Source organism: Ursus maritimus, unplaced genomic scaffold (genome assembly GCF_017311325.1).
Source record: "Ursus maritimus isolate PB19 unplaced genomic scaffold, ASM1731132v1 scaffold_25, whole genome shotgun sequence".
NCBI lineage: Eukaryota > Metazoa > Chordata > Mammalia > Carnivora > Ursidae > Ursus > Ursus maritimus.
This window is the reverse complement of record NW_024425008.1, coordinates 5,189,837-5,211,115: the sequence shown is the minus strand read 5'-3', so window position 1 is coordinate 5,211,115 and position 21,279 is coordinate 5,189,837. Positions and strand designations below refer to the sequence as shown.

General features: G+C 46.0%; 1 protein-coding gene across 4 annotated transcripts in view; it reads right to left on the bottom strand.

Annotated features, from left to right (window-relative positions):
* Positions 1 to 17,548: 17,548 nt before the first annotated feature.
* The window catches only part of BCL11B (BAF chromatin remodeling complex subunit BCL11B), a 97,139-nt gene continuing 93,408 nt past the window's right edge, over positions 17,549 to 21,279 (bottom strand). For all 4 annotated transcript variants that reach the window (XM_040641447.1, XM_040641449.1, XM_040641448.1 and 1 more), the window contains one exon: positions 17,549 to 21,279. This exon is cut by the window's right edge and continues 3,361 nt beyond it. The gene's annotated coding sequence lies outside the window, so the exon portion shown is untranslated.

The following is a 21,279-nucleotide window of genomic DNA, read 5'->3' as shown; positions in this document are numbered from 1 at the left end:
CCCAAAGCTAGTAATTGTTTTTGCATTCCACCCAGCAACGTATGAGAGTTCCAGGTGCTCCTCGTCTTTGACGACACTGTTATTATCAGTCTTTTTCAATTTTTTAGCAATTATAGTTAGCAGGTAGTGGTATCTCGTTCTGGTTTTACTTTCTGTTTCCCTAATGACGATGACATTGAGCACCTTTTCCTGTGCTTACTTGACATTCATATATATTCTTTAGCATAGAGTTCATTCAAACATTTTGCCTATTTTTATCACTGAGTAGTAAGAGTTCTTCTGTACTCTGGATACCAGTTCTTTATTAGTTGTGCGTTTTGCAAATGTCATCTCCCAATCTGTGGCTTGCCTTTTCATTTCCTCAACAAGTTCTTTTGAAGAGCAAATGTTTTACACTTGAAATCCCCTGACTCTTGGGTTTTTGGTTGGTTGTTTGTTTTAGTTTCTGTACATTGTGATTTATTTTTAAAATCTTTCCCTAACTAATACAAGGTCATGAAGATTTTCTCCTACATTTTCTTTAGAGGTTTTACAATTTAAGCTCTTGCATTTAAGTCTGTGAACCATTTTGAGCTAATTTTTTTGAAGTGGGAAGTAGAGGTTGAGGTTTATTCCTTCGCATATGGGTATCCAATGTTCATTGAATCGTCTTGGGACCATAGTCAAAACCCAAGTGAACATGCATATCTGGGTCTATTTCTGGACTCTATATTCTCTTCCATCGATCTATAAATCTACTTTAATGCCAATACCAACAATCTTCTTATTGCAACTTAATAGTGAGTCTTGAAATCAGGTCATGGGAATACTCCCACTGTTTCTTAATTATCTAGGCTATTCTAGATCCTTGTTCTTTCTACATAAACTTTAGACTCCAGCTTATAAATTTCTATTTTTAAAAATCCTGCTGGGGGCTGCCTGGGTGGCTCAGTTGGTTAAGTGTTGGACTCTTGGTTTCAGCTCAGGTCATGATCTCAGGGTCCTGAGATCGAGCCTCATGTCAGGCTTGGAGCTCAGCCCAGAGTCTGCTTGTCCTTCACCCTCTTGTCCTTCACCCCTTCCTCTGCTCTCTTTCATTTTCTCTCTCCTTCATAAGTAAATAAAATCTTTTTAAAAATAATGAAAAATAAAAATAAAACTCCTGCTGGGATTTCAACTAACATTGCTTTGAATATATGGATAAATGTAGAGAGACTGAATACTGAGTCCTGTGATTATAATCATAGCGTATCTTGTCCTTTATGTGAATCTTCTTTAATTCTTCTCAGCAATGTTTTGTAGTGTTCAGTATAAATACACATATTTTTGGTTCAATCTAATCCCTTAACATTTCTTTTTTTATATGATTATAAATGGTATCACTTTTTAAAGTTTAAATGACAGATATTCATCATTATTATGTAGAAAATTAAGCTGACTTTTATATTTTGACCTTGTATCCTGCAACTTTACCAAACTCACTTATCAGTTCTAAGTGGCTTTTTTGTCAATTCTTTGGGGTTCTCCATGTAGAAAGTAATGTCCTCTGGGAAGAAGATAGCACCTCACATACAATGATGACTAGGTATGGTAACTACAAACATCATTGCCTCATTCCTGATCTAAGGGGGAGGATTCAGTTTTCCACCATTAACCATGATGTTAGCTGTAAACTTTCGCAGATTTAGGAAATTCTTCTCTGCAGCTAGTTTGCTGAGGGTTTTTAATCAATACTAGTTGTTAAATTTTGTGAAATATATTTTCTGTACCTGTTGAGATAATCACGTTTTTTTTTTTCTTCTTCATCTGTTATCATGGTGAATTACATTAATTGATTTTTTAATCCCTGGAATAAAACCCATTTGGTCATGGTGTATTATCATTTTATACACTACTGAATTCAACTGGCTAAAAATTTGTTGAAGATTGATGTTCAAGAGAGATATTAATGTGTAGTCTTCTCTCCCTGTAGTATTTTTGTGTGGTTCAGACATCAGGCTAATGCTGGCCTTATTAGAGGAGTTAGATTATCCCTTGCTCTCCTATTTGCAGGAAGTGTTTGTGTACGATTAATATTATTTCTTTCTTAAATGGTTGCTGGAATTCACTAGTGAAGCCAGCTGAACCTGGAAATGTTTTTTTCATTTGTTTGATTTTGTGGGAAGTTTTTTAACTACAATTTTGATTTCTTTCATAAATATAGAGCTACTCTGGCTGTCTATTTCTTCTCGAGTGAGCTTTGGTAGTATGTGTATTTCAAAGAACTTTTCCATTTTGTGTAAGTTATGGGATTTATTGGCATAAATGTGTTCATAGCATTCTCTTATTATTATTTAATTATCAGTAGGACACGTAGTGATGTCTCCTCTTTCATTTTTAATATTGGTAATTTGTCCCTTCTCTCTTTTTTCCTCATCAGTCCAGCTAGAGATTTATCAATTTTACTGATCTTTCAAAGAAGTAGATCTTTAATTTTCTCTATAGCTTTTCTGTTTTTTATTTCAGTGCTTGCTGCTCTTATCTTTAATATTCCCTCTTTTTTATTATTCTGGGTTTGGTTTACTCCATGTTTTTTCTAGTTTCTTTCAGTGGAAGATTAGATCACCGATTTGAGAACTTCTTTTCTAACATGAGCATTTAATTTTTCTTTAAGCTTTGCTTTCACTGTGTCCCACAAATTTTGATGTTTCGTTTACCTGGTTTGGGGATTTTTTTTTGTTCGGTGCTTTAAATAGCAAATCACTTTTTATTGATGTATAATTGACATACAGTATCCTATTTGTTTCCGGTGTACATCACAGTGATTAGGTATTTTGTACATTATTAATAATCATCACAAGTCTAGTCACATCTGCCACCACACAAAATTAATACGATATTATTGACTATATTCTCCAGGCTATACATTACAGCTTCATGACTTATTTGTTTTATAAGTGGAAGTTTGTACCTCCTAGCCCCTCTGTTTTGTTTACATTTTCACTCAGTACCAATCTTTTAAAATTTTCCTTGTGATTTCTTCTCTGACACAGGAAGCATTAAGACGCGTGATGCTTACTTTCCAAATATGTTGGGAATTCTCCAGGTCTCTTTTAACTTCTCGTTTAATCTTATTGTGGTCAGAGAATGTATTTGCATGATTTCAAACCAATGTATTTATTAATACTTGTTTTTAGAGCCCGGATAACGGTCTGCCCTGGTGAATGTTCCCTGTGTTCTGTAAAAGAACGTGTAGGCTGCTTCTGTCGATTATGTTCTATCAATGCCAATGAGGTCATTGTGAGTTGATAGCGTCCATTGATAGTGACATCTTCAACATGCGTTTTCACTTGCTGTGGATGTGTTCTGCCAAGTGTCAAGAGAGGAATATTAAAATCTCCAACTGTAATTGTTCTTAATTTTATTGGTTTTTTGCTGCATGGAGCTTAAAGTTCTATCATTAGTAACATATGCAGTTAGGATTATTATAGCCTAAGTATACATTAGCGTAGGTATACAGTTGAGGCTTATCATGGTCTTTTTTATGTGATTCTCAACTCTTGTCTGAAGCTCACTTATGTGGAGCAAATGGCCCTCCCGTTCATCACCCTACCCATTCTGGTTTTCCAAAGCAATTACCAAGGAAAAAAAACAAGATAAATCAAATTAAAACCTAAAAATTATTCTACCAATATATTTACCAATGTAAGACTAAAAAACACTGCAAACCACGTGAATTCAAGACCACGTTGATAATTCTCTAAGAACAAAGTTTCCTTCCCTCAAATGAAGGAAATTTCAACTCTTTATCTACTCATTTGATCTACAGGATTTTGCAGTTGGCAGGAAGTCAAACTTCCTGATGGAATGAATGGTACAGTAAAATCCTTAGTAAACTCCACTAATGCATCCCATTTAATTTATAAGAACTATATTTGGTAACTTTTAATAATGGAATGAGTTACAGCTAAGGGAACATCAATCACACATAACAAAAATAAATGGGATTCTGCCTCATTCACCACTAAGAACTGGATTCAGAAGGTGCATTTTTAATCAGCTTGTGACTGCTGGGGAGTCCTTTACCTCTCACCACTGGGTCATGGACAACACATTGAGAAACACAACTCCATACGAGAATCCATTAGAGAAACTGTTTTCAGATTAAGGAGCCTAGAAACACCCTGTTTCCCCTCAAGTACTATGGTTCTTTCCATACTCACATATTACCCAACTGTATCCCTTTTCTCCTTGACAGCCAGGAAGCTCAGAGCCAAAATCGCAAATCATACTTTGGAGCCCTGTGCCTTGAGTATTTTCATTCTCGCTTCTTCTATTTAAATTGGCATTTGCTTTAATTGCATTATTCATACTGTTCTAATTTATTAAACATATTTCTTATCAGCCATCTCTTTTTTTCTTATCTGGGTGTATGTGGAACAAGACACCGGCGTAAATAAATAAATGCATGACTGTGAGTGGCTCCCGATATTCCCACCGTCCATGCATGCTAAATTCCTGTCCATAGCTTTGCATTGCGAGAGTCCGCTCAGGACCCTTCCAAGCGGCTAAAAATACCATTGCATACTTACAAAACTGACTCTTAGAGGAGAAACAAAGTCAGCTCCCGCCAGCCTTCCTGACGTAAGAACACCTGGGGGCTACAGCCCCAGCCAGGCCTGGTGGGCACAAGGTGACTGAGAAAATGAGAAGCGGTCCTGATGGCACCACACCGCGGTAGAACCGGGCTGCCGGGAGATGTCCTGTGCATTCTACTGGAGCGGTTCCCAGGGTCTGGAGTCCCGGCGAACATGACATTGTAATCTCAGTTATGTTTTATTTATGGGGAGTAGTGGCACAGCTAGGGTGTGTTAACAAACAAAGATGATTGCTTCTGAGCCACTCTCTCGTCCTGAGGTAATTAACACAAAGTAATGCACCAGTTGGGGGATTCAAAGAGCCAACAACCTTTTCCGTAGGAAAATGATCTGCAACACCCAGGCCAAAAGGGTGGAATCGGGAGAAAAAAGGACGTGTTTTATCTTTGGTTAAAGGTGCATCATTAAAAGGCACTGGCATAAATTATTCTTCCTTTTAAAAAAAATCCATATAACATTAAGAAAACTGCGGAGTATAAAATGTCAGGGGCAGAGATGTGTGGATTTGCAGCTGTTAGCAAAGTGGGCCGGGGGCTCCCTGTGTATCTCCGATGGCATAAATTAAAAATATTGACTGCAACCAAAATAGCATTTGCAATCAGCTCAATGTTGCAATGTGTTATACAGACCATTTGCTTTTAAAAAAATTAAAATATGAATCAAACTTGGATGACAAAGAAGTTCAACTTCTCGGGAAAAACCAAATACATCATCAAAAGGTCACAATTCGTAGACAAATTGCTGTTAAAATTTATTACTTGTTTGCAAAATGTACTGTTGATCATTGATAACTGCTAAATGCCTGGGCGCCTCTCACGAAAGAAATAAATAAAGCATTCTGCATTCATTAGGAGGAAAAAATACAGGAAAAACTACCTGGAATGCCAGAACCTAACTGAAGGAGGGCAGGGAACTCGAAGCAGATGAGGAAAGACCCAGGGAGTTCAGAATCAAGAAACAAAAAGAGAGAGAAAGGGAGAAATAAGCATCAGCCAAGCTGACTCATTAACGCTCCTTGGGAAAACCTGAGACGACCAATAATCTGTAAAGCACAAAATTCAGAGCATCTCAACATGAACTAGCAAGGTTCCTGACCAGGCTCCGAGAGCCTATGCAGCAAAGCCTCCCAGGGCCCCGCCTCCCACCCTCCTCTGTGCCAGGTGACATCACTCTACCTGGCTCCGAACTCCCTGGCAGCAGAGACCAGGCTCAGGTCAGACCCGCGCCTCCAGGGCCCAGCAGAGAGCCCGGCGCCGAGCTGGGCATTTGTGGTTTCTCCGCAGCACTCCTCCCGGGACGTCCCCCTGCGCTGGACAGCCGCCATCCCGGGGGAGGAGGGGCACGGTCCCACTGCCCGGTCCAATTCTAGGCCCCTGCCACCCTGATTGGTTTAGAAAACCAGGATGAAGCCAATTGGCTCATGGCTTTCTTCCGGCCAAAGAATTGGTTCAGGAATAGCCATGTGGTCCATTTCAAGGTGATGGGCTGTGAGGGACGTTGGCTAGGGAATTCTAGGGAAGGGGCCCTCTTCCTCTCCCGAGAGAGAGAGAGAGAGAGAGAGAGAGAGAGAGAGAGAGAACTGCTGGAAACCAGTGCCCTCTCTCCTTCAGGACCACGTGGGGGGGTGGAAGGGGGGCGCTGGGAAATGCAAGAGGAGATGAGACTAGGTGGATACGTTGAATCCACTTGCGCAGGGCCTGAAACCGTGGCAGCTTTTCCTGAAGTGAGGTTGGGGCCGTGTCGCCGCTTCCTGGCCACGGGGGTGGGGACAGAGTGGTACCCACCGCGCCCACGCCTGGCCCAGGAGGACCCGTGCGCGTGGGCCCTGGCTCTTGTACTGTAGACGGCTCAGCGCCGAGGACCCTGCAGAGACACCCCCACCCTCACCCCAAGGAGACTCCTGACGGTGCTGTTCAAGAGAACATTCTGCGCGGAGGACATGTCCCGTGTCTGTGCCGGGACTAACAGCACGACAGCCGTTAGTCCCGTGTGGCTTTGAGCTCTCGACATGTGGCTAGTGTCACGGAGGAACTGAACTTTTAGTTTCATTGATTTTTAACTTAACGTCCATGTGACTAGTTGGCAGCCCCTGCGTCGGCCCCCACAGCTCTAGAAGACGGCAGAACGCATGACGGAAGGGGCTGGAGCCCCGAGGTGCCACGGGGAAAGCTGCCCACCGTCCAGTGTGTGCGCCTGGGACGTCAGCGGGAAATACACCTTCAGGACACCGAGTCACCGTCGTCTGGGCAGTGGAGGAGGTCCGTGCTACTACTATTATCCACATGTCGCAGGGGAGGAAACAGGGGCACGGAGCTGTCACACAGACAGAAAACGGGTGGTTGGGATCCCCACCCAAGGCCGTCTGGCTCCAGAGCCCATCTGAGGCTAAAAGTCAGGGATGTTCTTGTAGGAACCCAGAAGGAAGCCAGGGGCTAGATCGAAAGTGAACCCCTAAGACTTTTACGGTCTCAGAGGGCTCAGAGAAGGTAGGCCCCATGGCAAAAAAATAAAACAAAATAAAAGCAGAGTTGCCAGGCCGCCTACACGGGCTACCAGGCAATCCCGGGGCTCTTGCTCCTGGCATTAACACCTCCCCAGCACGCTGCTCCTACCCTGCTGGTGAGGGGTGGGCCGCGGACCCCCAGGGTTCTGTGGCCCTGCAGGGGGGGTTCCCCTCCACCCAGCGGGACACCTCCTCGACACCTCCTCCTTCCCCAGTGCATAGCCCTCCAGGACGCACTCAGGAAGCCTCGGCGATGGGCCCCTGAAGCACGGGGCTCGCATGGGAGAGCCTGCATGGGAGACACCAGGCACCCCCGCCGGAGGCGACAGCGCGCGGGAAGGCAGGATGTCCGGGGAGAACTTGCCGTGTTCCCAGAGCAGGGGCCTCATCTGAGGGATGCTTCTCGAGTGAAGAGGCAGATGAGGGGGGTGCCAACATTTATTTGGCTGCTTATTTAATGCATCCATCACTGTCCCATGCGTGTCTAGGAACATAGGTCTTCGGAGGCTTTCCTCACGCATCCCCTCTTCAATCTTCCCAAGCACGCTGTGGGGAGGACTCGCCCAGCCCAGTTGGCTGAGAAGGAAACAGACCAAGAAGTGACAGGGAGTGTCCAAAGCAAGGCCTCAGAAAGAGCGGACAGCGGTACAGGGGGTGGGAGCGAACATGGCTCGGGCAGGGAACAGCAGGCTCCGCAGGCCAGCGTTCACGTGACCTGCACGGGCCTTCTCGCCTGGGGCCTGGAAAACCCTGCCTCACCATCTCTCAGGACTCGTGGTTCAGATGCAGGTCCCAGGCCCCTCCCCAGATGCTCAGACTCCGAGTCTCCGAACAGAGTGGACTGAGAACCTGTGTTTTAACAAGCTCCGTGGACGGTTCTTCTACTGGTTACAGTGTGAGAACCACCTGACTAATAAGGTTTGGGGGTTCCACATGTTCTGGGGGCCTGCGGGGCGTTCCCCAGGGAGCAGCTGGCCTCTGGGTAGGCCACCCTTCCCCAGGGCCCTCAGAATAGCCCAGGGTGGCTGCTGGCCAGGGACAGGCAGCATCTTTGCCCAGAGAGGTGCTCACAGGGGCGGATGCACTGGGTCTCCAGTTCAGGGGGGGAGAAGCAGACATCAGAGACATAAGGAGAGACGGGGAAGGGACCAGAGAGACGAGCCAGAGACAGAAGCGAGGGAGTCTCAGAGACAGACAGACAGACGGATAGATCAAGACAGTGGAGGGTGCGGGGAGGGAGTATCAGAGCAAGATCAGGAGACATGAGTCGCTCCCATCTGCTGGGCCTTCTGAGCCCTCCCTCGAGTGAGGGGCAGCCCAGGCCGGATCAGCACCCCACCTCCGGAGCTGGCCCCCTCCCATGTGCCAGCCACCCCCTGCCCAGCTGCCGGCGCTCTGGGCTGTGCCAAGTGGGTGTCTCTGCGGCTGTGCCAGGCAAGGCTCCCCGGAGGCGCACACATGGTGGGGGGGCGGGAGCCAGGGAGCCTTCACGAGTGCGACACCCAGAGCAGCAGGAGGCAGGCGAGAAGGGCCTGTGCAGAGTATGGGGGAGCCAGGGGGTGGGAGGCAGCCCGCAGAGAGGCTGGAGCGGGGGTGGGGGAGGGTCGGAGGCTGGCTCAGGGACCTCGGAACTTGGGATCACAACTGGGAAACCAAAGGAAAGCGGGTGGAATTTTGTGGGCGCCTTTCAGGCTCTGGGTACCTCGTTTACATTTGCCTGTTTGATCCTCAAAACCGCTGGGCCGCCTAGAGACCTTGTCCCCATGTTACAAAGAAGGGATGGACCTAAGGGATTACAGATCCCAGGCATTTAACGGCTAAGAGGCGGACCTGAGTCTCCTACTCAGCCTCAAGTGTGTCTCATTCTAAAGAATATGGATTTCTTTCCACGACACTGAAGTTTCCGAGTTGATAAGAAGACAGAGAACAATACACAAGATTTTTAAACAGCGCGATTTCGTGATACCGGACTTGCCACAGGCAGTCGTGATGGACCATAGACCGGAAGCTGCAGATACAACAGGGGGCAGGACAAAAGCAGAGCAGTGCGGGCAGAGTGTCCTGGAGGGCTTCGGGGGAACGGAGTCACCTATGTAATTCCCTACCCCACCGCCTTCTGAAAAGTATTGAGGAGGTTACAGTAAGGTCACGTATGCTGCTAACTTAGAGCATCAAAAACATACAGAAAGAGGAATTTAATGTGTGTGTGTGTATAGGAATGCTGCGGTCGAGCATTAAATTTAACAGTGAGCTTCCTGGCAGTTGTGGCAAAAAGGGAAACACAACAAGTTACATGATTCAAACACGGAAATCCCCCTTCTCTGCAGCGGATACATTCTAAGATCCCCAGTGGATGCTTGAAACTATACAATAATACCAAACCCTATACACACACAGTTTTTTTCATACATACATGCCTACGATAACATTTAATTTATAAATTAGGCGCAGTAAAAGATCAACCACAATAATAATGGAACAATTATAACACTTTACTGTAATAAAAGTTCTGTGAATGTGGTCTCGCTCTCTCTCTCTCTCTCTCTCAAAATATCTTACCGTGCCTTACTTCCCCTTCTTGTGATGTTGTGCAGTGATAAAATGCTCACATGAGGAGGTGAGACGTGATGAGGTGGGCACTGTGACGTAGCGTTAGGCTACCACCGACCTCCCGAACCTACGTCAGAAGGAGGCTCATCTGCTTCCGGGCTGCAGTTGCCTGAAGTCAGCTGAAACCACAGACAGCAAAACGGCAGATGAGAGGGACTGTGGTACGAGATGAGACATCCTGACTTTGCAAGAGAGGTATTCATTTCCCAGCACCAAGTCCTAGAAATCATGGAAAAGGTTCCAGATGAATAAAACGTCACAAACACTTATCTTATTATACTGCTATCCACACATTTATAGAACTATATATATAACAGGGTGCATAACAATATAATCGTATATATATGGCAGTACAGTTACGAACTATCACTGTAGAATTATACAGCTAGTATATATATCGGTACACGTAGAGTGTTACATAGATGTCTACAGTTGTCTAGTTATGTAACATATAAAATATAGTAGATAGTCATCCATACTGTGCATGTGTCTAAATTCAAAAGAAAGGGAATCCCTAAAGGCAAGAGAAGTGGAGCCCAGAGTGGCGAGAGCTGATTCCGAAGCTCATGGGTTTCCGACCAGGGAGGGGAAGACGAAACGAGACACCGGAGCTCTGGCATGAGCGCGTGGGGGGCTGGGCGCCCGGAAGGGAACCCCTTGCCTAAAGTCTGGATTTTGAAGAGCTGCTGCCATCAGCCACAACAGGACAAGCCACGCTACCCCCGCTGGGAAGCAGTGAAGTGGTTCCTCCTGGGCAAGAAGCCCGGGAGCAAAGCACAGGTGGGATCGAGATCCATGCTCCCTTTCTAGACCAACTGAGGACCCAGAGCTCCCGCAGAAGCAGGAGATGCTCTGAAGGACGTCTTTATAACCAGACCTCCTCAGACACCCCCCTCCCCGAGGGAAAACCCACAAAGATGAGCTCACAATCCAAAATTGCAAACCACCCGGGAAACAGATCCATGAGAGTCCTGGGCACAAGAGACCTCGGAGGAATGGAATGCGCTGAGCAAAACTGTCAAACGGCCAAGTTCCCAGGACATCAGTGACACAGCAGAAAGCATCTGAAGCAACGTTTTCTGTTTGTTTTCTCTAGCCGTGGTTGAGAGAAGTGCCAGGTGACAGTGATTGGCAGCCCGCCCAAGAAATGACCGTCGGGGCCAGATGAGAGTGTAGCATGGTGAACCTTGCCATCAGGGTGGACACAGGCAGAGCGGAGCTCCTGCATGGGGGCAATGCTCTACCTGGAAAAGAGAGTGGGGCTTCCAATGCCCAGAGGATGGATGGGCCCGCAGGCTGTTCACTGATGAACAGGTGCAAACCCTGGAGAGAGCATGAGACTCTGTCCTCTAAGAAAGGGGGCGGTTACAGGAGCAAAGAACCTTCCAGCCAGTCGGTTCATTGGATACAGAGGCACACACGCAAATAATCATGAAGTGCACCCTCCTCCTAACTCCCTGAAGTGGCCTTGGGCAGCTCGGCTGCCGTAACAAAATCCTGGAGCTGGGCAGCTTGCACAGCACCCATTTATTTCTCCCCGTTCCGGGGGCTGGGAGTCCAAGATCAAGGCGTCAACAGGTAGGCTTCACGCCAAGGCACTTGGCCCATGGGCAGCCCCATCTCGCTGGGTGCTCGCATGACCTTGTCTTTGTGTGCACAGGGAGAGGAAGAGAGCAAGCTCTCTGGTGCCCCTTCATCCCAGGCCTCACCGTCACGACCTCCTATAACCCCAATTACCTCCAAAAGACCCCGCCTCCAAACACCATCACACTGGGGGTTAGGAATTTGTGGGGGACACAAACATTCAGTCCATAACAGGTAAGCGCTATTAGTCTCCCCATTTTACAGGCCAGGACCTGAGGCACAACCAGTTTTTGGGCCAAGATCGCCGGCTAATGGGTTTCCGAGCTGAGCCGTGAATACAGGCAGTCTGCACCCCTAGCGTCTGCTCTGTTAGGAACTCTGGTGTCCTTGCTCTGCAAATGGCGGTGTCTGAATCCCCCTGACAACCTGCGGAGCCAGGTATAACCAGCATTGAACTGGCAGGCCCCTCTAGCTTCCCATGCCGGAGAGAACCTCGATCCCCTTCCCATCTACCCCGAGATGCCTGCTCGCCTCCAGTCCTCCCCTGCGTCCGAGTGCACCAGCTGTCCAAGCAGAAAACGCACGGCATCCCCGACGCCTGTCTTGCCTCCACACCCACAACCGATCCATCCCTCACACGCCGCTCTTCTCTATTTCCAGAAGGAGTCCTGAATCCGACCTCTGCTTACCACCTCCACCTTCTTCGACACAAGTCCAAGCTATTCTCTCTCCTTCCCCAGCCCCTGCTTTACCTCCTGCCTGGGACAGTCCACCTGCCACGTGCAGCCAGAAGGGGCTCACTAAAATGTAATCCAGAATCAGCCACCGTGACCCTCCCCGTGCATTTCCCTCCAGCTCTAGCTGTGATTCATACGTGTCTTCCTAAAGATCCCTGTCATGTGTTTAATCACGAACATCTTTCCAGAGCCGTTTAAATGGCTCTGGTAGCATCGTTTTTGAGAGCTGAATAATATCTGCTTTCTTTCCAGTCTTTGCTATAGTAAATATGGCCACAGTGAACATCTTTGTGGTTGAATTTGCAGCTGAATTGCAGCTTGCTCAGGATAATTTTTTAGAAAAGACATTATTTAATCAAAAAGTTTTTGATTATTTAGGGGTGCCTCAGCGGTTCCGTCGGTTAAGCACGTCTCTTGGATTTGGCTCAGGTCCTGATCTCATGGCTCATGAGATAGAGCCCCGAATCAGGCTCCCCACTCAGTGGGAGTCTGTTTGGACTTTCTCTCCCTCTGCCCCTCCCCCACCACGACGCATGTGTGCTCTCTCTCAAATAAAAGAAATCTTAAAATGAACCTTTTTGATTATTTAATCAAAAAAGGCAAGCTTGCTTCTGCTGTGACTTGTACCGGGTTGTGGGACGTACAGGATTTCCTACATGGTCCGCTGGTGATTGTGTACAGAGCCTTTTTCTGTCTTGGGAAACAACTAGCCAGAGTCAAAGACTCCAACAGACAGTGGATGCCGGTGAGGCACTTGCCAGGGCCTAACTCACAATATTCACTTGAATATTGTCAGTTGCAAAAGCAATAGGACGGACCTCCTGAAACTTTGGGAAAAGTAGGGGAAAGACCTTCTGATGAGGCTCTCCTTCCAGCACTCACATCGGATAGACGTCCCCACCCGCGTCACCTTTAGGGCAAACGTGGAGTCAGACACGTGCATATTTTCCGTTCTTTTGAAAGTTAACACAATCTCATACACAGTTTTCCTACTATTACCAAATTCTTCAACCTCCTCGTTATAGGGGGATATAAACATGCCTTAGGGGACCTTCTCGTTCACTCACTCCTTTACTGTTGAACAGAGAGACTGCTCGGAAAATGTTGCTATACTATGTGTCCTTTGCGGCTGTGTTTTCTCCTCCTGAATCACAAGCAGGATTCTGATGTTTCTTTTTTCCCTTTGGTTCCCAAGAAGTTTAGACTCAAATATATGGTTTCAGTGTAGCAACATGTAGCCTGTTTCTCTCTGCTATATTCTTACACAGGTGGATGCAGTTTACTCTTGCCTTTTCATCTGTTCCTGATGCTTTACTGGGTTTTTAAAAAGTATTTTATTATGTTTCCTACTGGCCTTCTTATAGCCTCATGGGATGAGAAAGGATGGAAATATTAACAAAGAATTTAATGCAACGTTGAGACCAAGGCAACCATCTATAGGTCTATAGCTCTTCCTCTCGCCAGAAATCGTTAACTAGTATACTTAGTATGGTTTTTGAGAATGACATCACCAGTTCAAATAGTCAGAACACCATCAGGTCTTTAATACACACTACTCCAGAGCTTTCGAGAGAAAACAGGGGAATGCAGTTGCAACATGATATAGGAAACAAACCTGAACTCCCCATCGGGTCCCCAAACAAAGGCGAAAGGGCTCATCACGCAGAGAGCCCAAGGGGAAGGGGCCCCGGGGTGCCGCCTGCAGCTCTCCTCCTCATTTCTTTCACTTTCCAGCTCTTTGGTTCTGCACACCCGCTTCCACCTGTAGCATAGGACGTGGAGTAGAAGCTTAGTGCAACCTTGTTGATGGAGAGGAGGAGGAAGGGCGAGGGAGAAGCACGGAGAAGGAGGCACCATCTCTGACCCCCCAGTAGCTCCTGGCTTTGGTGGAAGACCAGAGTTCTCTTTGGAAACTTTAGCCTGCAGCACACCTTGAGCCAAAAAAACAAACAAACAAAAAAAGTCACCTATGGCCTGTCCCATGAGCGACATGCCAGCATCATTATCATATCTTGGGATTTGAATGGGAGAGTAACCACCACTTCCCCTAGACAGGACCCCTGGGTTCACATCCTGGGATGTGCCCTACATTGAACATGTCTTACTTTGAAATTTTTTAATTGTAAAAGATTACAGAGACACAAATCTATTTTCAGTACAGCCTGTGAGGAATAAACCATAGTAGAGAAAGACGGTTTAGACTGTGGCAGTACGAAATGGGCAGAGGACTGGGTTTCCTGATCTGTGATGAGGAACATCAACGTCTGCTCTAGCTTCCTGCTGGAGCCCATGCTCCCATCCAACAGACAGAATGCTCACCGCCTGTTCACTCTGCCTCCCCAGCTAACCGGGAGTCAGTCGGCGCATGGACTGCATCCCCACAGCCTAGGAGTGGGGGCACTCTGTAGGGACCCCAGGAGAGTTAAGGGAACAAATAACTGGTTAGATGGGTGGATGTCTTATCCTGCCCACTGTAGATAAAACCCTGGAAGGCAGGGCTGCGTCTTATTGCTTTGTAACTTCCCAGCAGAGTCCGTGGCACAGCGTAGGCCCTTGACAAATGTTTATTTCATGAGCAACTTGTGATTGGATGGACGGATGGATGAGTGGATGAGTGGATGAGTGGATGGAGGGAGGGAGGGAGGGATGAGGATGGATGGATGGGTGAGTGGATGGATGGAGGAATGGATGGAGGGAGGGAGGGATGATGGATGGATGGATGGATGGATGGATGGATGGGTGGATGGAGGAATGGGTGGAGGGAGGGAGCGAGGGATGATGGATGGATGGATGGGTGGATGGATGGAGGAATGGGTGGAGGGAGGGAGCGAGGGAGGGAGGGATGATGGATGGATGGATGAGTGGATAGATGGAGGAATGGATGGATGGATGGATGGATGGATGGATGAGTGGAGGGATGGAGGGATGGATGGATGGATGGATGGATGGATGGACGGACAAGTGTGCTATACTTTAGGGTTTCAGAGAGGATTCCTGTGTGCAATGGGAATATACCAGGTGACTTGTAAGGGTCCCAGCCAACTACAGGATTCTGTTTGTCCTTGGCCTTCGCTGTACTTACCCAATATCCATGCATCGTCCCCTGTCATACTGTCTGAAAGACATGCCTTTCCCCCGTCATGTCCTCATATTCCTGGTGAATCTTTACTCATCTTTTGAGGAGCAACACAGTTTCCCTACCCCCACCCTTCTCCCGGGCTCCTCTCACTGCCTACATTACTCTATCCTGCAGTCTGGTTTCATAATCCATCTCTCTCATTGAATAAGGAGCTCCTGGAGAGCAAAGGCCAGGCCCAAGACCTCCCTCTGTGCCTAGGCCTGGCATCCAGCTCAGTCTTTGCTGGGGGCTAAATCGACTTCCGAGCTCATCCAGTTTGAACTTCTGCGGAGCATCCTAGATGGTCGGTAAGCAGAACCCTATAAAAGTCGTTTGAAGGTTATGCAATGCAGGCAGCTGGTAAGTCAGACTTCACCTGCACACGAGGTGAGAGGCTTCGTCTCCCTGGCTGAAAGTTATGTAAGCTGCATTATATATTTTATGACATTAACATGGTTTAAAGTTCTATTCATCTAGTTTTCTCTCCAAGGCAGAAGGGAATTTCTAACTTTAATTGCTGAACTTCAGCTCAAGAGTGAGGTGTTTGGCAGCCTGTTCCGATGTCCCGGCTGGGACTGGGACTGCTGGGAAAATGTGCAGACCCTGGGACTTGCAAGGCGGCTGAGGACTGCTCCTTGCGACCGGCAAAAACATGGGGTATTCTGTGCTTGAAACCCCATTCTCACCCTGATTTGTGTAATCCGAAGAGAGAACATTTCTGACACTAACATACCCACCGAATACTGTTACTCCGTGTGCACAGGACACTCTAGGGTCTAACCATTAAAAGGCAAAAATGGGTCCTTCCAGATCACTTTAACCCTCCATTTTACAGGTGGGGAAACTGAGACCCAGAAAAGAAAAAGGACTGACCCGAGGTCACAGAGCTACTAATGGGACAATGGTGAGAGTGGAGTGGAGCCTTTCTTTTGCCCCACCAGTAACCCACAAATTTGGCCTTCTTAGAAGGGTTGAGGGAGAGGACGGGCCACAAGAAAGCAGTTGAGCCTCTCTGCATTCTGCCAGTTGCCCCATTTTCTGAGTGGGAAAACACAAAAAGACTCAGATACATGCGTTTTAATGCCAGCTGGGGAAAAGACTTGGAGCCCAGGCGGAGGGAAAAGAAGAGAATTCCTCTCTGGAAATTCTTGCTCCTTAAGCCCCTAGGAAGTAGGGCAGGTCTTCTCCTGAATGCCTACCAACTCCATGCTTGGTGCCGGGGTTCAAATTCCACTTCTTTTCCTCCAGTGCTTAGGCACAGCCTTGGGGGAGTGGTGACCTGTTGGGGGTAAAAAGAGGACACAGAGGAACACTCTGCCTGGTTTCTCCCATCATCTCTGCAGGCAGAACCCACAAAGCATCTTAGCAAGTATGGTTTGGCATGTCTTCATGGTTCATACCTAGGGAGGTTGCGGAAACAGACTTGAGTGGAATGTTCTTTGTGTCTCTAAGAGCAGGAAACGTAAGAGCGGTCAAGAAGGACCCAGTGGGTCTTTGATCCCTTTTCACTCAGGGGTGGGGGGCTCTGACTCTCACTCGCAGGGAGGAAACCGAAGGTAACCTTGTGCCTAACTGGCTGAGAGCCAGCGGAATGCCGTCTTCCATCTCCAGCCTGGCTGCTCCGGGTCCAGCGCCGGGAAAAGCCACGTTAAAGGCTAGTTCCTTCTGAAAGACCTTGTTTCCTCTTCAGGATCTGGGCGATTATCCCTAAAGAACACTTCCTCAAGTCTGTTAACATCTAGCCCGTGGGAGAGGAAGGTGTTCCTCCTACGTGCTGACGGTCAGAGACGCTATCCAGTCCAACAACCTCACTTCACCGACGGGAGAGCTGGGGGACCTGACCAAGGCCACAGAGCCATCTGGGTGCTTACGGAAGGGCTTCTGTCTCTCTCTGGTCCCCGGCCACCTCACCCAGTGGCTCTCCCTGGGTGTTCAGAAAATGTGAGTTGAATTAAACTAGACCCGAGTCTTGTCATTCCCAGACAAGTACCTTGTCCTCTAAACCACTGGTTCTCAAACAGGGCCGTCTACGAGAATCACCTGAATCGCTTTCCAAAATCCTGACGTCGGGCTCCCACCTCCAGGGATTCTGATAGACATCTGTCTGGGTGGGGACTGGGCACCAGGACTTTCAACCCCCCCCCCAGGTGATTCCCATGTACAAGCAGGACTGAGAACCACGGATCTAAATCGCGCTGCTTTACAAGAGTAAAGAAAGAACTGCTGGTCTCTCAAGCCATTGTTCCCAGTCTTCCCAGATGCGGGCGCCAAGAGTTTGTTTGGGTCAAGAGGGAAATGGAGAAGACCCTCAATTCACCCTTGGAAATGAGCTGCCCATCCCCCACCCTTGAAAGACACAGAAAAGGACAAGGTTTGGAGATCAAGTTAAATGTCCAATTTATTTTTATAACTTGAAACCAGAACAAACTTGGTTTTGAACAAGCGTACAAATGAAATGGCAGACACATGCTGAACTCAACATTGTGACATTAAGGGAAAAAAGAGGCCCAAAATCTTGTACAGAGAATAAAAGGAACAATAAATATTTTACTAAGCCATATTGAAATGACCTCCTGTCATCTCAACATTTTATCCATAATAAAAAAAAAAAGTGCCCGTTTCTTAAACAGAGCACGAATACAAGCAATAATAAATAGTTCCAAACTTGTAGTAAAAGACAGACCCTCCAAGTAAACAACAGAAGCTCATACGATAAGTAATAGAAAAGGTAATAAAAATATTTCGCCTTGCCAGTACAAATGCAAACAACTGAAATCAATGTAACTTTGCTTTGCAGGGTTGAGATACAAAGAGCACCAAAATCACGGGTTTGCCTGTGCGCAACAAAACCTTCGCTACGGACCGGGGTGCAAGGCTGACTTCCTTACTTTTCACATTTTGCTTAGAGTAGTTCAGCCTCCTCCTCTCCCCATGAAAGACCCTCTAATGGCAAGTGGCAGGTTCCAGTTTGGGGCAACTTTGAACAAAGTTGTGGCAGTATGGAAACCAGCCTGAGGTCGGCTGGGTCACCCAGGCTCGGGGCCTCTCTCACTGGGTCATCTGCTCCAATGCTGGCTTTTTAAACATGAAAGAGAAGCATAATGCTCTTTTCTCTGCAGTCGACAGAGACACAATCTTTGTGCTTTAGGATGGCTTAGTCCTGGCATTCTGGTGACTTTGTGGAAGCTGGTGAGGGCTGGCTAGCTTTCGCAACTATAGCAGGATCACCTTGGAGGCTCAAGTACCTTAACAGGGCGTCCGAAGGAAAGGGGCGGCCCCCGGGTCTTCGGGTCGGGCAGGTAGGAAACTGACATCTCAGCTTTCTCTCCCCTCCTCCCCCTTTCTGTTCCCTTTGCAAAGGTCGGTGGCAAGGAGGGAAGGGTGTACTGAACAGAAAAGCTCCCAGAAGAAAGATTTCTGCATTTGGTAAAGAATTGCCCCAAAAGATGCTTGGTTATACTTTCATAACCTGAAATAATGGTTTTACAGTTCCTGAAATAAAAAATGGCTTCCTGATATAGGTTTTTTTTTTTAAATGTATTATTCCCTCATCCAAAAAAACCACCACTTTATTATCTTAAAGCTACTTGGCTTTACAAAGAAAGAAAGAAAGAAAGAAAGAAAGAAAGAAAGAAAGAAAGAAAGAAAGAAAAAAGAAAGAAAGAAAAAAGAAAAAAAAAGAAGAAGAAGAAGAAGAAAGAAAGAAGAAAGAAAGAAAAAAAAAGAAAGAAAGAAAAAAAGAAAAGAGGGGAGGGTACAGAGAGGGAGAAAGAAAAGAAGTAAAGATGAAGAGGACAAAGTAAAGGACTGACAGAGGCTGGAGGATGGAGAGGAAACACAGAGGAAGGAGAGAGAGATATGGAAAGGCACCGAATTCATCCCAGGCCCTGGGCACTCGGAAACTGACGGAATGTAGGTTTCAGCGAGAAAAGCAGCAGAGCAGGTAAGAAAGACAACAGGCCAACACTCTCCATGGAATGAAAGGCCCTGGTTGTGACGGGGACTCCTTCCTGAAATCCAATTTGCGCTGGTCTCGACAGCAGCTCACGTCACCTGTGCCTAGCTGATTCACCAGCTCCTCTTATTACATCTTTTGTCTGTCTGTTTCATGTTTTCTCAAGGACTAAAAAAAGCTCGGTCTGCATTCCTTTCTGCTCTTAAGGGCGGGAGACGTGGTGACCGCCACAGTGGTGACAGTAGAGAAGGAAGATGCTCTCTCGCTCTCTCCTCTAACACCTGACATCTTACAGATGGCCTCTTAGAGAACGAGAGGACTCTGTGAAATGTCACCGACATCTTTACAAAAACCGATTTCTCCACTCAACACGAATAAAGAATTTCCCATCCGGTCTGCTGTGGCCACACCAGGGAGCCTTGATGCAAGGTTCGGGCATTCGGAGAGAAGCCCTGCTCGAACAGTCCTTTGTATAGGCCAATTCCGACAAAAATATATACAACTAAAATGATTTGTGAACCAAAGCATTTAACGACTTCCTTTTGTTTCTTTTCCTCAAAGGTTGTCAAACAACCCTTTTTCTCCTGTACAATAGGACTAAACATACAAATTTTTTTTTGCAATATTTTATCCTGCCAAATTAAAAAAATATATTATGGCAGCCTGTTTGTTTTTGTTTTTTTTTTCTTTTTATTTCCAAATTCACTAACAAAAAGGTACATTAAATCCCTTTAAAAGGACAAGCTTACAGTTAAAAAATTACAAGCTCCAGTAAAAATACAGCAAGTGCCTACATCATATGAACCAACCAATATATCCATTCCAGAGGGGGCGGGGAGAGAAAAATAAGTAAAGGTCAGAAATGTGATTTTTTTTTTCTGCAAAGCAATAACAATATTAAGCACTTTTTTTTTCTACATACTTTTTCTACATGGTGTAGCAATCCCCTTTTAATCCCCAAATACAAGTTTCTATACATTTTTTTTGAAATAAAAATTCAACACCCAAGGCAGAAAAGAATTTACTAAAACTCCGACTTTACAGTTACTGTGACAAGAACAAATTTATAGACCCACCATTTAAATTTTACTGCAACATTTTCAAGGAAAAGAAAAGGGTTTTTTTTTCTTGTTTTGTAAAATGCCCAGGCATTCTCGATTATTACAAATACTGGTCCACTTGTACAGTAATCAAGAAATTTTAATATATATAATATATACTAAAACCCCGTCACCAAAAAGAAAACAATATACACGCAGCCACTGTGGCATTTTTTTTATAACCTAGTAAGCAAACTTGGAAAAAAAATGATCGCTCCAACACACATACACACAATTTTTTTTTTACCCTTGTATGTATCCAATACTGTAAACGTATTTTTAAGACAGAGTGCACTAAATTTAACTTTAGAAAAAAAATTAGCCGTTGTTCCTGAATTGTTTTTGTTTTGTTTTTTCATTCAACGATATCAACGTGTAACTTGTGTCACTTGAGTTTTAATTCAGCAGTAAATCACTTCCACGCCAAATCTAAGCAGCGTTGTCCCGCAAACAAAGGGGGCTGAGGATAATTCAGCTAAGGATGTCCACGGTTGTGCTGGGCTTATCTCTTCATTTGATTGGGTCTGACGGCATTTTCATGTCCTCTATCTTCAACCAGGATTTTTTTTTAATTTAATTAAAAGTAAATGTGGCTTTGTTTGTGTCTAAAGAATGTACTTTCCTTGTTTTACTCTTTTAAAAAGTCTTTTCATTTCAAAAAAAGAAAAAAGTTTTGCATTTGTCTCAAGAGACTCAAATAGGAAGATCAGTTTCCAAGGCACTCACATCAAATTGGATGGCAGTAGAGAGACCGTCCAATAAATTATTTTATTTCGTTCTTTATAGTGCCAGTATTGTGAATGCCAAGCTTAGCAACACTGACACTCAATCTCAGCCGTCCCTTACGGGTTAACCCACCTCTGGGCCAAAGAGAAGAATACGCTGCAATTTCTTGTTTAGAAGCCGTTTAATTTAAATGCAAACAAAAGCTTTAAAGTGCGGGTCAACAGAATTCAAATGTCTAATCTGAACAGTCCAATGTTTAGTACCTTCAACCTAATGGGATAGAAAGAAAAAAAAAAAGGCAAGTAGCGCTGGGCACCTTCAGATGGAACT